Genomic DNA, 15,639 nt, shown 5'->3' on the forward strand with positions numbered 1-15,639 from the left:
AGAAAGGTGATAGGGAGGAGGCACTTAACTATAGACCTGTATCACTGACAAGCATTCCCCTGTAAAATACTGGAAAGAATAATTAGGCTACGACTGGTTGCACACCTGGAGAACATTAGGTTTGTGAACAAACATCAACATGGGTTCTGGACAGGGAAATCGTGCCTAACAAACGGCATTCTATGATAAAATAACGAGGATCAAACAGGACAGAGATGGTTGGGCAGACTGCATATTTCTGGACTGCCAAAAAGCCTTTGATACAGTACCGCACATGAGACTGCTGTTCAAGCTCGAGAGGCAGGCGGGGGTGGGGTGAAAGGTCCTAGCATGGATAAGGAACTACCTAACAGGAAGGAGCCAAAGAGTTACGGTAAGGGGCGAGAAGTCGGACTGGCGAACAGTAACAAGTGGAGTACCACAAGGATCGGTGCTGGGACCAATTCTATTTCTTGTATATGTTAACAACATGTTTACAGGCGTAGAGTCCTACATGTCGATGTTTGCGGATGACGCAAAGTTGATGAGAAGAGTTGTGACACATGAGGATTGCAGGATCCTCCAAGAGGACCTGAACAGGTTGCAAAGATGGTCAGAGAAATGGCTACTGGAATTCAACATGAGCAAATGTAAAGTTATGGAAATGGGACTAGGAGATAGGAGACAAAAGGCACAGTACACAATGAAAGGGGAACAGCCTACCTGTGACGACGCGCGAAAGAGACCTGGGTGTGGACGTAACACCTAATCTATCTCCTGAGGCACATATAAATAGGATAACGACAGCAGCGTACTCTACACTGGCAAAAGTTAGAACATCATTCAGAAACCTAAGTAAGGAGGCATTTAGGGCGCTTTACACTGCCTACGTGAGGCCAGTCTTAGAGTATGCCGCCTCATCATGGAGTCCCCATTTGAAGAAGCATATAATGAAACTGGAAAAGGTTCAGAGGTTTGCAAGGAGACTCGTCCCAGAGCTACGAGGGATGGGGTATGAGGAGCGCCTGAGGGAACTGTGCCTTACGACACTAGAAAGAAGAAGGGAGAGGGGGGGACATGATAGGAACGTATAAAATACTCAGAGGGATTGACAGAGTGGACATAGACGAAATGTTCACACGGAATAGTAACAGAACGAGAGGACATGGATGGAAGCTTGAAACTCAGATGAGTTACAGAGATGTTAGGAAGTTTTCTTTTAGCGTGAGAGTAGTGGGAAAATGGAATGCACTTCAGAAACAGGTTGTGAAAGCAAATACTATTCATAATTTTAAAACCAGGTATGATAGGGAAATGGGATAGGAGTCATTGCTGTAAACAACCGATGCTCGAAAGGCGGGATCCAAGAGCCAATGCTCGATCCTGCAGACACAACTAGGTGAGTAACTAGGTGAGTACACACACACACACACACACACACACACACACACACACACACACACACACACACACACACACACACACACACACACATCGCAAGCAAGGCAAAGACTCAGCCTAAATTGTTGCATAGCCACATTAGGAGAAAAACAACAGTAAAGGAACAGGTTATGAGATTAAGGATAGGGGCGGAAGGATTCACTACAAATGACAAGGAAGTGTGTGAGGAATTGAATAAGAAATTCCAGGTCTTCACCTTAGAACAAGGAGAAATTCCAGAGGTAAGTGAGGGAATAGCTAACCAGGAACCACTGGAAGAGTTTGAGATTACCAGTGGGGAAGTAAGGAAGTGTTTACTAGAGTTGGACGTGACAAAGGCTATAGGCCCAGATGGAATCTCCCCTTGGGTTCTAAAGGAAGGAGCAAGAGAACTGAGCCTACCACTCTCCATAGTGTATAACAAATCACTGGCAACAGGGGAACTGCCAGATATTTGGAAAGCAGCTAACGTAGTCCCGATATACAAGAAAGGGGATAGACAGGAGGCACTGAACTACAGGCCAGTGTCCCTAACCTGCATACCATGCAAGCTGATGGAGAAGATTGTGCGAAAAAAACTAGTGGAGCATCTGGAGCGAAGGAACTTTGTAACACAGCATCAACATGGGTTCAGGGATGGCAGGTCCTGCCTCACAGGGTTACTTGAATTCTACGACCAGGCAACAAAAATAAGGCAAGAAAGAGAAGGGTGGGCAGACTGCATATTTTTGGATTGTCAGAAAGCCTTTGATACAGTGCCACACAAGAGGCTAGTGCGAAAGTTGGAGATGCAGGCTGGAGTGAGAGGGAAGGTACTCTGGTGGATAGAGGAATACCTAAGCAACAGGAGACAACGAGTCTGTGTGAGGGGTGAGGTCTCAGATTGGCGAGACGTCACAAGTGGAGTCCCGCAGGGGTCAGTCCTTGGACCTATACTGTTTCTGGTATATGTAAATGATCTCCCAGAGGGTATAGATTCGTTCCTCTCAATGTTTGCCGACGATGCAAAAATTATGAGGAGGATTGAAACAGAGGATGATAGTAGGAGGCTTCAAGATGACCTAGATAGACTGAATGAATGGTCCAACAAATGGCTGTTGAAGTTCAACCCGAGTAAATGCAAAATAATGAAACTAGGCAGTGGAAACAGGTGACCAGACACAGGATACAGAATAGGAGATGAAGTACTTAATGAAACAGACAGAGAGAAAGATCTAGTAGTTGATATCACACCAATCCTGTCTCCTGAAGCCCACATAAAAAGATTAGCGTCTGCGGCATATGCGAGGCTGGCTAACATCAGAACGGCGTTCAGGAACCTGTGTAAGGAATCATTCAGAATCTTGTACACCACAAATGTAAGACCAATCCTGGAGTATGCGGCCCCAGCATGGAGCCCGTACCTTGTCAAGCACAAGACGAAGCTGGAAAAAGTCCAAAGGTATGCTACTAGACTTGTCCCAGAACTAGGAGGCATGAGTTATGAGGAAAGGCTGCGGGAAATGCGCCTTACGACACTGGAAGACAGAAGAGTAAGGGGAGACATGATCACAACCCACAAAATCCTCAGGGGAATCGACTGGGTAAACAAGGATAAACTATTCAACACTGGAGGGACGCGAACAAGGGGACACAGGTGGAAGCTGAGTACCCAAATGAGCCACAGAGACATTAGAAAAAACTTTTTTCAGTGTCAGAGTAGTTAGTAAATAGAATGCACTAGGAAGTGATGTGGTGGAGGCTGACTCCATACACAGTTTCAAATGTAGATATGACAGAGCCCAGTAGGCTCAGGAATCTGTACATAAGTTGATTGACGGTTGAGAGGCGGGACCAAAGAGCAAGAGCTCAACCCCCGCAAACACAACTAGGTGAGTACACACAGTATTTGTGTGTGTGTGTGTGTCCTATAATGAGAATGGAATGGAGTTTCAAGGAGATGGTTAACCCCAGGTTGCGAGTGGATTCAGAGACCACATAACAGGCACCACAACAATGGTGCCTGCTACTACTACCAAGAGTAGTAGTAGCAGTATTATATAACCCTCCACCAAATGACAGAATACTAAGGCAAGAGTATGACACCAACTACATGGCAGTTAACAGTATAATTGAGAGGGCAACCTCTGCTGTCTGTAGAAATAGATCCCACTTGCTCATCATGGGGGACTTCAATCACGGAAGAACAGAATAGGAGAACAAGGAACCGCATGGAGGCGAAGATACATGGAGGGCTAAACTATTGAAGGTGGCGATAAGAAACGTTTGAAGCCAACATGTCAGGGAAATCCACAAGCATGAGAGGAAACGATGAACCAGCAAGACTCGACCTAGTCTTTACTCTGAACGACTCCGACATAATGGAAATCGATTTCGAGGCCCCAATTGGAATGAGCGACCACAGTGTACTGACGTTTGAGTATCTGGTTGAAGAAGGGTTCATGAACTCGAGGAGGGGGTACTGAAAACAAAAAGCTGGCATTCCTAAAGGGAAACTATGAGGAGATAAGAAAATTCCTAACAGATATAACATTGGAAACAGAGCTCAGGGGAAAGACGGCTCACGACATGATGGACAATATCACGCAAAAGTGTAAGGAGGCCGCAGACAAGTTTGTCCCGGACCAAAAGGAAAACAATGAAATAAAGATGAGAAACCCATGGTTTAATCAGAGATGCAGGCTAGCCAAGCAGAAAAGTAAAAGGACGTGGAAAAACTATAGAAATAACAGGACACCTGAGAGCATAAAAAGATACCAGAGTGCCAGGAATGAATATGTTAGGTTAAGAAAATAGGCAAAAAGGCAAATATGAAAATGACATCGAGGGCAAGGCAAAGACTCAGCTTGAATAGCTGCACAGCCACATCAAGAGAAAAACACCACTAAAGCAACAGGAAATGAAATTGAGAATAGGTGCAGACAGATTCACTACAAATGACAAGGAAGTCTGCGAGGAACTGAATACAAAATTCCAGGCGGTCTTCACATTAGAGCAAGGAGAAGTTCCAGAGATAAAAGAAGACATAGTTAACCAGGACCCACTAAAAGAGTTTGAAATTATAAGTGGGGAAGTAAGGAAACTGTTGCTAGATTTGGATGTGTCAAAGTCTATAGGCCCAGTTGGAGTCACTCCTTGGATGCTGAAGGAAGGAGCTGAAGCACTGTGCCTGCCACTCTCCATGGTGTATAACAAATCACTAGTAACAGGAGAACTGCCAAAAATTTGGAAGACGGTAAATGTAGTCCCGAGATACAAGAAAGGGGATAGACAGGAGGCATTGAACTACAGGCCAGTGTCCCTAACTTGCATACCATGCAAGTTGATGGAGAAGACTGTGTGAAAAAAACTAGTGGAACCTCTGGAGCGAAGGAACTTTGTGACACAACATCAGCATGGTTCATGGATGGCAAGTCATACCACCACAGGATTAATTGAATTCAACGATCAGGCAAGAAAGAGAGGGGTGGACAGACTGCATATTTTTGGATTGCCAGAAAGCCTTTGACACAATACCACAGAAGAGACTAGTGTAAAAGCTGGAGATGCAGGCAGGAGTGAAAGGGAAGGTACTCCATTGGATAAGAGAGTACCTAAGTAACAGCAGACAGCGAGTCACTGTGATGGGTGAGTCCTCAGATTGGAGAGACGTTACAAGTGGAGTCTCGCAGGGTTCAGTCCTTGACCTATAATGTTTCTGATATAAGTAAATGATCTCCCAAGGGGTATAGAATCGTTCCTCTCATTGTTTGCTGATGATGCAAAAATTATGAGAAGGATTAAGACGGAGGAAGATAGTATGAGGCTACAAGATGACCTAGACAAGTTGAATAAATGGTTCAACAAATGGCTACTAAAGTTCAATCCGAATATATGTAAGGTAATGAAATTAGGCAGTGGAAACAGGAGGCCAGACTCAGAATACCGAATGGGAGATGAAGTCATCCAAGAAACGGACAGAGAGAAAGATCTAGGAGTTGATGTCACACCAAACTTATCTCCTGAAGCCCGCATAAAAAGAATAACATCTGCGGCGTATGCAAGGCTGACTAACATCAGAACTGCCTTCAGGAACCTGTGCAAGAAATCATTCGGAACCTTGTATACCACATATTTAAGACCAATCCTGTAGTATGCAACCCCAGCATAGAGCCCGTACTATGTCAAGCTCAAGACGAAGCTGGAAAAAGTTCAGAGGTATACCACTAGGCTAGTCCCAGAACTAAGAGGCATGAGTTACGAGGAAAGACTGCGTAAGATGCACCTCACATTCCAGGAAGACAGAAAAGCTCGGAGAGACATGATCTCTACCTACAAAATTCTCAGAGGAATTGACAAGGTAGATAAAGATAAACTATTTAACACGGGTGGTACACGAACAAAGGATACACAGGTGGAGACTGAGTACCCAAATGAGCCACAGGGACGTTAGAAAGAACTTTTTCAGTGTCAGAGTAGTTAATAGATGGAATACATTAAGCAGTAATGTGATGGAGGCTGACTCCATACACAGTTTCAAATGTAGATATGATAAAGCCCAGTAGGCTCAGGAATCTGTAAACCAGTTGATTGACAGTTGAGAGATGGGACCAAAGAGCCAGAGCTTAACCCCCGCAAGCACAATTAGGTGAGTATAAATAGGTGAGTACACACACACACACACACACACACACTTTCAAAGCGTTATACGACAAAGAGTACTGGAAGACCAGACGAGTAATCACGAGTAATTAAACTTACGTAATTACACATGTCCCATCCTGTTCCTAATATATGTAAATGATCTAACAGCGGAAGTAAGATCATTCTTTTCCATGTTTGCTAATGAGAAGATTTGGAACTGACGAAGACTGCAGACCATTGCAAGATGATCCAGACTATCTCCAGAGATGGTCTAAGAAATGGCTACTAGTCTTTAAATCAGGCAAATGCAAGGTTATGAGGATAGGAGTTGGATGAAGAAGACCTCATATACAGTATATGATGATGGGAAAACAACTTTCAACTACTGAAAAAGAGAAAAGCTTAGAAGTGGGCATTACTGGAGATCTAACACCAGAGGCACACATCAACAGCATAACGAGGGCAGCAAATGCCATTCCATTAAACGTTCGGTTATTCTAGAGGCCTCGTAGCTTGGTGGATAGCGCGCAGGATTCGTAATTCTGTGGCGCGGGTTCGATTCCCGCACGAGGCAGAAACAAATGGGCAAAGTTTCTTTCACCCTGAATACCCCTGTTACCTAGCAGTAAATAGGTACCTGGGAGTTAGTCAGCTATCACGGGCCGCTTCCTGGGGGTGGAGGCCTGGTCGAGGACCGGGCCGCGGGGACACTAAAACCCCGAAATCATCTCAAGATAACCTCAAGATTCTTCAGGAACTTGGACAAAGATTCCTTCTGAGCTCTCTATACATCCTTTGTAAGACCTATTATTGAGAAAGCTGCACAAGCATGGAACCTCTATCCAAAGAAGAACAAAGCAAAATTAAAAAAAGTTAAAAAAATATGCAACAAGTCTTGTTCAGATCTAAGGAGACTGAGCTATGAGGAAGACTGAGGGAACTGAACCTCACTACACCGGAGGTAAGAAAGAATAGGGCAGACATGATCAGGACACACAAGATATTAAAGGGGATTGACAAAGTTTACAGAAGCAATGCTCAAATTAAGGAACAGTTGAACAAGTGAACATAATTAAAATCTGGAAACACTCAGCCACAGGGATGTGAGAAAGAACTTTTTCAGTCTGATTTGTAAATAAGTAGAAAAGACTAGATGAAGAAGTTTTCTAAGTCAATTCGATACACAACTTAAAAGACAAAAATAATCCCAATAAAATACGTGATTCGGTTATGCATTAGTTTACGCATAAACAAATTTAAACGAAAATTCCAAGCGTTTTCATGATTCTGAACATTATCAAGGAATGTGGAAAATATCCACCTAAGATAGAATATAGCATATCTTAGTTATAGCAGACATAGAACTGTCTTATATAAAACAAAAAACTGAATGGTCTATGAAAGAACACATGGACGAAGCCTAGCTATTTATAGATCAGCCAAGTCCACTGAGAACAGAGAGATGGCTGGATCAGCAGATATCAACCATTTTGCGATGCCTTACACAGGAAGGTGTCTGCATAATGGTTCCTTACTAGGATAAATAATTAAATCCAATAACTATAAACATATCATGTTAATACTCTAAAATAAATAACAAAAACAATCAATAGTTAACTGTTAAACCAAATACATTTGGTGAACATGTATAAATAATCGATGTTTAAATCAAACCGGGCGCCAGACTCCACCTCAGGGACGCCTTCTGGGTGGTGGGAGGGGCGGGCCAATCACAACACACCACCAACAGAGACACGTCGCGGGTGAACAAGCTGAGTAAATTCAGCCATTTTACATACCCGAGGACCTTCGTGTAGTTTCATAAAACTATATAAACATTAAGACGCAATGATTAAAGTGAATTAAGTGTGTGTCAAGTTATATAAACATCAATGAAGTGTACAGGTAACTGCCGACCACACCCGACGCCACCAGCTGGCGGAACCAAACGCCATTACACTAAATCAACCATTAAACTTCATCCGTTAACTACATAAAAATACAGTGCCCACCCACTGAGAGAGCTATACAAAGTCTTAACAAAGATCTTAAAAGATTGTCAAAGACTTTGGGCACCCAGATTTCTACACTGAGGTTTATGGACCAGTTTGTAATACATCATTTTTATCAAAAGTTCTTGCCAATATATTAGTCACTAATTGCTTCTGTTGCAGTAATTCGATCATACTTTGGGCTTTTGAGCCCACCTCCGTAAGTGAACGATAACTACCACCTATAATATATAACTAGTTAGGTTAACTAATATTTAAAAAAGAGATATATTGCAATTGTTTACAAATAAAATATGAATTTTTCGATTGTGACGGTAAAAATAGGTGTAATTGCAGTCTTCTCTAGGCAGATGAAATGCCAGTCACAAAAGTATAAATAAATGTAAAAAAAAAAGTTAAACTGCAAGTTGTATTCACTGTGAGGTTAACTGTAGCAGAAAACATACAGAACAAAAATTTAAAAATACTTTACTTTAATAAGAATCTTACTTTAAACAAATTACAAAATAAAATTGTTATTAAATTTGGCTTTATACAGAGTGGAAATTAAACAAGGTAAACAGACTATTAAATTTACGTTACGTTAATACTAGAAAATATGGTGCAGGAATACTGTGAGTCAAACTGAATAGCTCTGTTACGACACCGGGGTAAGTCAACAAGTCTACTCAGCAAGAGCACTCAGGAGTAATCTAACTCGTAGTGGGCTACGCAGCCGTATTTATACACAATGACGGCCTGGTAAATTGCACTGGTGACTTCTTTAACTATTAACCGGCTGTTAAACTGCTTGTTTTGGGTGGCGTGAGCTCCCGGGGCGTCGCCAGGTGCGAAGTGGGGTGACGGGCAGTGGTGTAGGGGGGAGACTGGTAGTACTGTCTAGAAGTCTGGAAGTTTTTTTTTTTTTTATTTTTATTTTTACATGCAAGCATGCGTATAATGTACAATAAAAACAGAACAAATATAACAGAACAAAAGTACAAAGCACACACACGTACAATGACAAAGGAACAAATCAAGAGAAGACCAGCCAGAAGGGCTGACCACAAAACTAAAATGCATACACAAACATAACACAAATATAAACACAGCGTAATACAAACAGAAGGGAAACAGAGAGGCGAGAAACATACAAAACAAGTCCGCTAACACCTCACACACATAATGCACACATAACAAAGAGCACACCCCAACAGCCTGAAGGGCACACAAGATGACAAACAAGCGCACACGACCTCCACAACCGAACACACAAACGCATAGGAACCGTACACCCCCCACTAGCCGTACAAGAAAACCCACAATACAAACCGGAGCATGCAGGAACCGGGAAACAATACCCACCCCACCCACTCACATACACACCCCACAACCAGGCAACACAAAATACATAGAAATCACTTGCGAGGAACCTCGTGAGAAATGTACTTCTCCGGGAAAAGATCATGAGGATATTTCGCCTTGTAAGCTTCCCAGACTAGATCTTCAAGGTCGGTAGGGTTTTTGATCCCCCGCTCTCGAGCGGGTATCATAAACTCGGGAACATCTATATCCGGCGGCATCGGCCAACGCCCAAGGTCACTGACGCAAGTCGCATAACGAGGCTGGGGAGCGCCAACCATGCCCTTCGAGGAAGCAGATGACACCGGAGAAGCGGACGAGGGTCGCCGAGCCTGCCACGCCTTCTTCATCGGAGCAGGTGCCGGACGCTGAGATGATAGCACTTCCACGGATACCGCAGGAGACACGGAAGGGACTGCAGGAAACGGAAGAGGCGGCAAGACCGCTGCCGAGGAAACGGGTAACGAGGAAGGGGCCACAGAACATCCAGAGCGAGCATCCTTTCTCAACATCACTACCAGGCCACCCCGCTCACCACCAACTACAGCAGGGGGAACCACCGCCCACAAAGAACCGGAGCCATCCGACGCAGGCAACGCACCTGAAGCAGGACCCTCGGACACCGGACCAGAAGTTGAGGCCGAAACGCCGGCACCGGCATCCTCAGGCAAGTGTACCTCCGCCACCACCGTAGTGTGCACCACATCCGGAGCCACTCCACCGTCAACGGAAGGACGGCACTCGTCGAATTCGCCAACATCAGCTCACGCAGAAGAATGCCGGGAACGCTTAGGCTCGGGCCGCACATCATCAGACCCGGAGGCAGACTCAGCGACCCACACAGCACCAACCGAGCGAACCGACGCACGCCGCAGCACGGCAGCCTCCTCAACCACACGGGGCACCAGGCCAGGCACAGGAGGGAATGCCGGAACCACCTCATCTCCCAGCACAGCCGGAACAGACGGCAAGGGCGCAGGGACCGGGACAGACACAGCAGAGGACAAACTGGAAGACGAGGGGTCCGAGCAAACGGCAGGCGGAAGAGGCTCAGGGACACCAGCTGGAGCACTAGGCGAGGACCCAACCTCCGGAGATGCGGCAACAACAGGGGGCGCAACAGGCGGAGCAACAGCTGCTACAGAGGGCACCTCCTCAGCCGAAGAGAAGTCCATACCCACCGAATCATCCCCCACAGGAAGGGGCGGAAAATTCTCCTCACTGAAGAGATTCACAGGTGCAACAGCAGGCGCAGAACAGTCAGCAGCCTGATGGCCCAAAAGACCACAACGATAACACGTCCGCGGCTGACGGGCGTAAAACACCCGAACGTTGTACACCATAAGGCGCACAGAGGACGGAATATCCGCCCGGAGTCTCATGCCCAGGGTGCGAATGTTAGACCTCACACCCTTAAGAGGACTAGAAGACACCACGTTCACTCTCACACTAACAACTGCGCCAAACCGGCCGAAATACCGCCGTAGCAGAGCCTCTGGAAACTCCAAGGGAGCCCCATGCACACTGATGTAAGTAAGTGCACCACTCCTATCCGAGAGGGTGACAGTGCCCGCACCATCCGGCAGGGGCAGTGTCCGCCCCTCGTATCGCCGGAGAAAATCGCGATATGCCACCTCCTCTGCAAACTTCACAATTGCCCTACGGGCCGTTACCAACTCGACCCCATAAATCGCAAACACAGGGACAGAGAGCATTTCACAAGCCAGGGCAATCTCCGGGTAACCAGCCCGCACAGAGAACTCTAGTCCCACAGACTGAGCCCGGACGACAGGGGGTAGAGGGACCCCCATCGTAACGCCACGTCAGCACAGGCGAGCAGAGACACACCCGTCCCCAACCGGCCGAAACGGGCAAACAACACCAACTGCTGGAGCGCCGATTCAACACGTCCGCCCCGTACCGAAGCTAGGGTCAGACCCCGTCTGGAAGTAGTTGTTGTTGTTGCTGCAGTATTTGAATATATAGACGTGGCAATGGGTAGAATAGGTGATAATGGAGCAGGCCAAATCTCTTCCAAGAGATTTTACCATGACAGCTCTCCCCCGAAGCCTGCTCCTATTGCCAATTCGACTGCAGCGGAGTGTAGAATAGTAGGAGTGGATGAGTCCACCCCGTGGACTCGTGAAAGGGTGTCGGCGACGATGTTGTCCGAGCCTTAGATGAAGTAGATGGTGATATTGAAGTTCTGCAGGTACAGGGCCTAATGAAGCAGATATTGGTTAGTGAACTGTGTCTGCTGCAGAAGCTGGAGAGTATGGTGCTTGAAGATGTTGAGGAAGTACTGCAGGACTCTGTGAAGTAGGAATTTCCTGTAGAATCGAGCCTGCTGAATGGATCGACGAGAATGGGGATCCAAGGAGATGGTGAGATTGTTCCTCTGATGCAAGGCCCAGCATAGCAAGCGCTGATTTGAGAGCTGGGCTATCAGTAGGAACCAAAGGAGATTGTGATACATGATGTTCACATTGTGATGTAGGATTCAGCGAAGTTTGGAGAACTGATCCTGATGTAGGGACCGAAAAATGTTGAAGTCCGAGGAGAGGTTGAAGTTTTAACCTAGTAGATTGGATGGTACGTTGTGTTGCACGTCAGGCAGGATGTTGAGTGTCTCCTCTCTGATGACTAGCTATAGTTCATGATCCCATCTCGCGGTGGTGTGATGTTGTTCCTATCGCCAGGGTGGAAGACTGAATGTTTTCTAATACCTAGCAGGGCGAGAATGGAGTTAGTACTAGACAAGGATTTACACCTTTCAAATATAATGGAAGGCAAGTTTGTCTTACAATATTTTAGCTGAGGGCTGATAAAGTTGTCTGGAGGAGCACGTTTATTTGAATTTGGTTCGTAGAGAGAAGGATCTTTCCTGGTGTTGGAATAGATCGAGAATTTAGAACCATTGTCGTCAGACCAAGTACAACGAGAAGATTAGACAATACCTTGGTGATGTTGGTTGTCTTACTCAGGTCGTTGGAGGAGTTGGTATCACACTTGTTCTGACCTTCCTGGCGGTGTCCATACTGCGGGCACTGCTTTCCGAGGTGTTTCACAACGTTAGCAGCCGTACTGTTCTGGACGGAAACTGCTGTAGAATACCTGATGGTAGAACACGGGGTATTACATAGAAGAACATTACCTGAGCTTGTTTGGGACAGAGGCTCGTCAGAGTTGATGGTATGGCTGAACGGCTCAGAAGACACTGGTACCTGTATTAGGGGTGCCTTTAATAGAGGAGCGTGCAGCTTACCTGTCATCTGAGACATGTGACAATTCTTGACAAAGCTTTTGATATCTCGAGTCATACCTGGCCAGTAGTAGTCCTGTTTCAGCGCCTTATAGGTCTTGTAGAAGCCATAATGTGAAAATGGTCCCCGGACCAGATGCAAGATATCTGATCGTAGGTTGTTGGGAACTACCAGTTGTTTGATGTTGGCCCGATCGTCGTTCTCCTTCAATTTCCTGGTTCTATAATGCCGGTACAACACTTTATTTTCTACAAATAGACCAGGCATAGCGTTAGGTTGTATCTCAGCCTGTAATAATAAAGATGTTAAGGAGGGATCCTCTCTCCTCAACTTACACAACTCCAGCACTGTGAGATTCAAGGACAGGCTCGGAGAATCTTGAGGAACAGCTGCAGCAGCTGGTTTCGGGCGTGTAGCTGTGGCCAGCTTCGTCACCATAACAGGAGGGAAGACGTCGTCAGAATCTTTTGATTGGACCTCTTCAATTAACTGCAAAACAGGATTTTCTACTGCCGAGTCACATACCTGGGGATCTTCCATGATGATTACATTCGCAGGTTGTTGATCTTCTGCCAAGTCGTTGCCCAGGAGAAGTTGAACTCCTGACATAGGAAAAGGCTTTTCCATGATGGCGACTTGGACTTCACCTTGCATAAACGGACAATCCAGGCGGACTGTGGCAAGTGGATATGGTGTAGTGGCAGTTAGGTCCGTGATGAGGACAGTTTCTCCAGTGTGGGTGACGTTGGGTACAGCTGACTTCAGAAGAATGGATTGTAGAGCAGCTCTGTCTCTCAAGATCTTCACCTTGAATCTTTCCTCCGAATCTCCACTACTGGCAGACTGTTCCGGAGTACAGGTGTCTGTTGAAGAGAGAGAGATCAGTGGAAGAAACAAACATATTCATTACAGGCTTAGGACTTATGAATTTTAGGAGGAGGTGATTTGGGCTTATTTTCACTGCTGACCTTACAGTGAGGATTGGTACACTTTTCTATGGTATGCCCAGAGTCTTTGCAATAATTGTAATACAACGAGGAGTTCACATTACTGGTACTCACTTTCTCAGGACTAAACCAGAAGGTCTTAATAGATGGCGGGTCAGCTGGTACTCTATGAATAAGACTGTAGGAGTCAGCCAATTCAGCACATCTGGTAAGATCGCTTTCTTCCTTGTCGGCTAGGTAGAGACGTATTGAATTAGGTACTCGCCTGAGGAATTCTTCCACTAGGATGAGGTTGACGAGATCTGTAAAGGTGAAGACTTTTGCGGTTTTCAGCCACTTCATAAAATATCTCTTTTTGTTATTTGCAAATTCTAGATATGTGGTAGCACTTGCTAAGGTAATCCCTGAACTTACGTCTGTAGGTCTCGGTGGAGAGGAGGTAGGCATCGAGCACCGCTTGTTTCAGTACTTTGTAGTCGGTTCCAGACGCTATAGTACTGAGAGTCACTGCAGCTCTACCTGTTAAATGAGACCTGAAAAGCACAGACCACTGATCCTGAGGCCAGCTAAGTTGGGTAGCTTGAGCCTCAAATTAAGTAAAAAAGACATCTACTTCTGCCTCAACAAAAGATGGTATTAACTTAATTGCATGTGAAAGGTTAAAACGTACCTGAAGTTTAGCTTCAGCTTGTTGGCGCCGAGTGAGGTGTGCAGTTTCCAAGTTCTTTCCTATGGTTGTCTAGAGTCATGGCGGCTTGTTTCTTCTCGTGTTCACGTTGTATTTCCAGCTTGCGTTCTCTTAACTCTAATATTTCTTGCTGACGTTCTCATTGGAATTCAACCTGCTCATGTTGTAGGGCAGCTTGTTCTCTCAAGTTCAGCTTGTTTTTCAGCGAGCTTAAGTTGAAGTTCAGCTTCCCGTTCCTTCATTTGGAGAGCTTCCTTCTCAAAGGCAGCTTGTTCTTTCAGACGTTCGCGTTCAGCGTTTGTGAGTTCTAGCTTCAATTTCATGGCTGCCAAGGCACTCTTATCTGCAATTAAGTATTGCTCATGAGAATCTGCTGTAATAACATCATTATCCAATAGATAATCCAAAATAAGATTATGAAACTAGAAACTATAAAACTAGATCAGTTTTAGTGGCTCCATGTGGGGCCGTAAGGTGGTACTCATTTACTAGAGTCAGCATCTCCGCCTTGGTGGCACAAACTAGTGTGCTCACTTCATTGTTTGGATTCTGTCTGAATGTGGAAAGACGAAACATGGTGAATGATAGTAAATATATGCAAGAGAATACCCAGGTGGATGTACCAAAATATGAAATGTCAGAGTGACAGGATGACGCGGCAACAATAAACTATCCTGTTTAAACTTAATAGTCAAGGTTACAATTAACTTTAATAAGTGATCAAGAAATGAAACTAAGTGTTTCAAGTAAGTAGGGAATCTTGTACCCGGTACTCTGTATGATGAGGAAAAGGGCAAGAGGGATCCTATTTTAATTGTGAGACAATTGTCTCGAAGGGAATCCAAAAAAATGTAAGGATTTCTTACCTTGTCTCTAATGACGAGAGCAAAGGTAAGAAGTTTCCTACTAAAACTAGATAGTACTTACAGAATTAACAATCTTTATGCTTTGGGAAAAGAATGTTACCTCCCTACCTGTGTAAGTACCATATCTCTGACTGACGCGTAGGGGTCCAAAGTGTCAATTAATGACGAGAACTGCTTGTAGGGATCCCAACCTTACAGCATACTCCGTGCGAGAGGAACTTTGGCCCTCTATATCCTCCTGCGTTCAGGTTGCAAAGATGTGGGTGTACTTGACCCGAAGACAGACCAAAGTACCAGGGTCCCAAAGGGGGTGATCTGCCTTAATGAGAACTCTCTTGTAGGGACAAGAATAAGGTGGAAATCACAGGATATAGCAAAGATTATTAACAACCAATCACGAGTACGATTCATGATTGGTCGCATCATACCACAAGACACCACGTAATCCAAAGTCATCCAATAATCATGTAATGCTACATA

Source organism: Procambarus clarkii, chromosome 31 (assembly GCF_040958095.1).
Source record: "Procambarus clarkii isolate CNS0578487 chromosome 31, FALCON_Pclarkii_2.0, whole genome shotgun sequence".
NCBI lineage: Eukaryota > Metazoa > Arthropoda > Malacostraca > Decapoda > Cambaridae > Procambarus > Procambarus clarkii.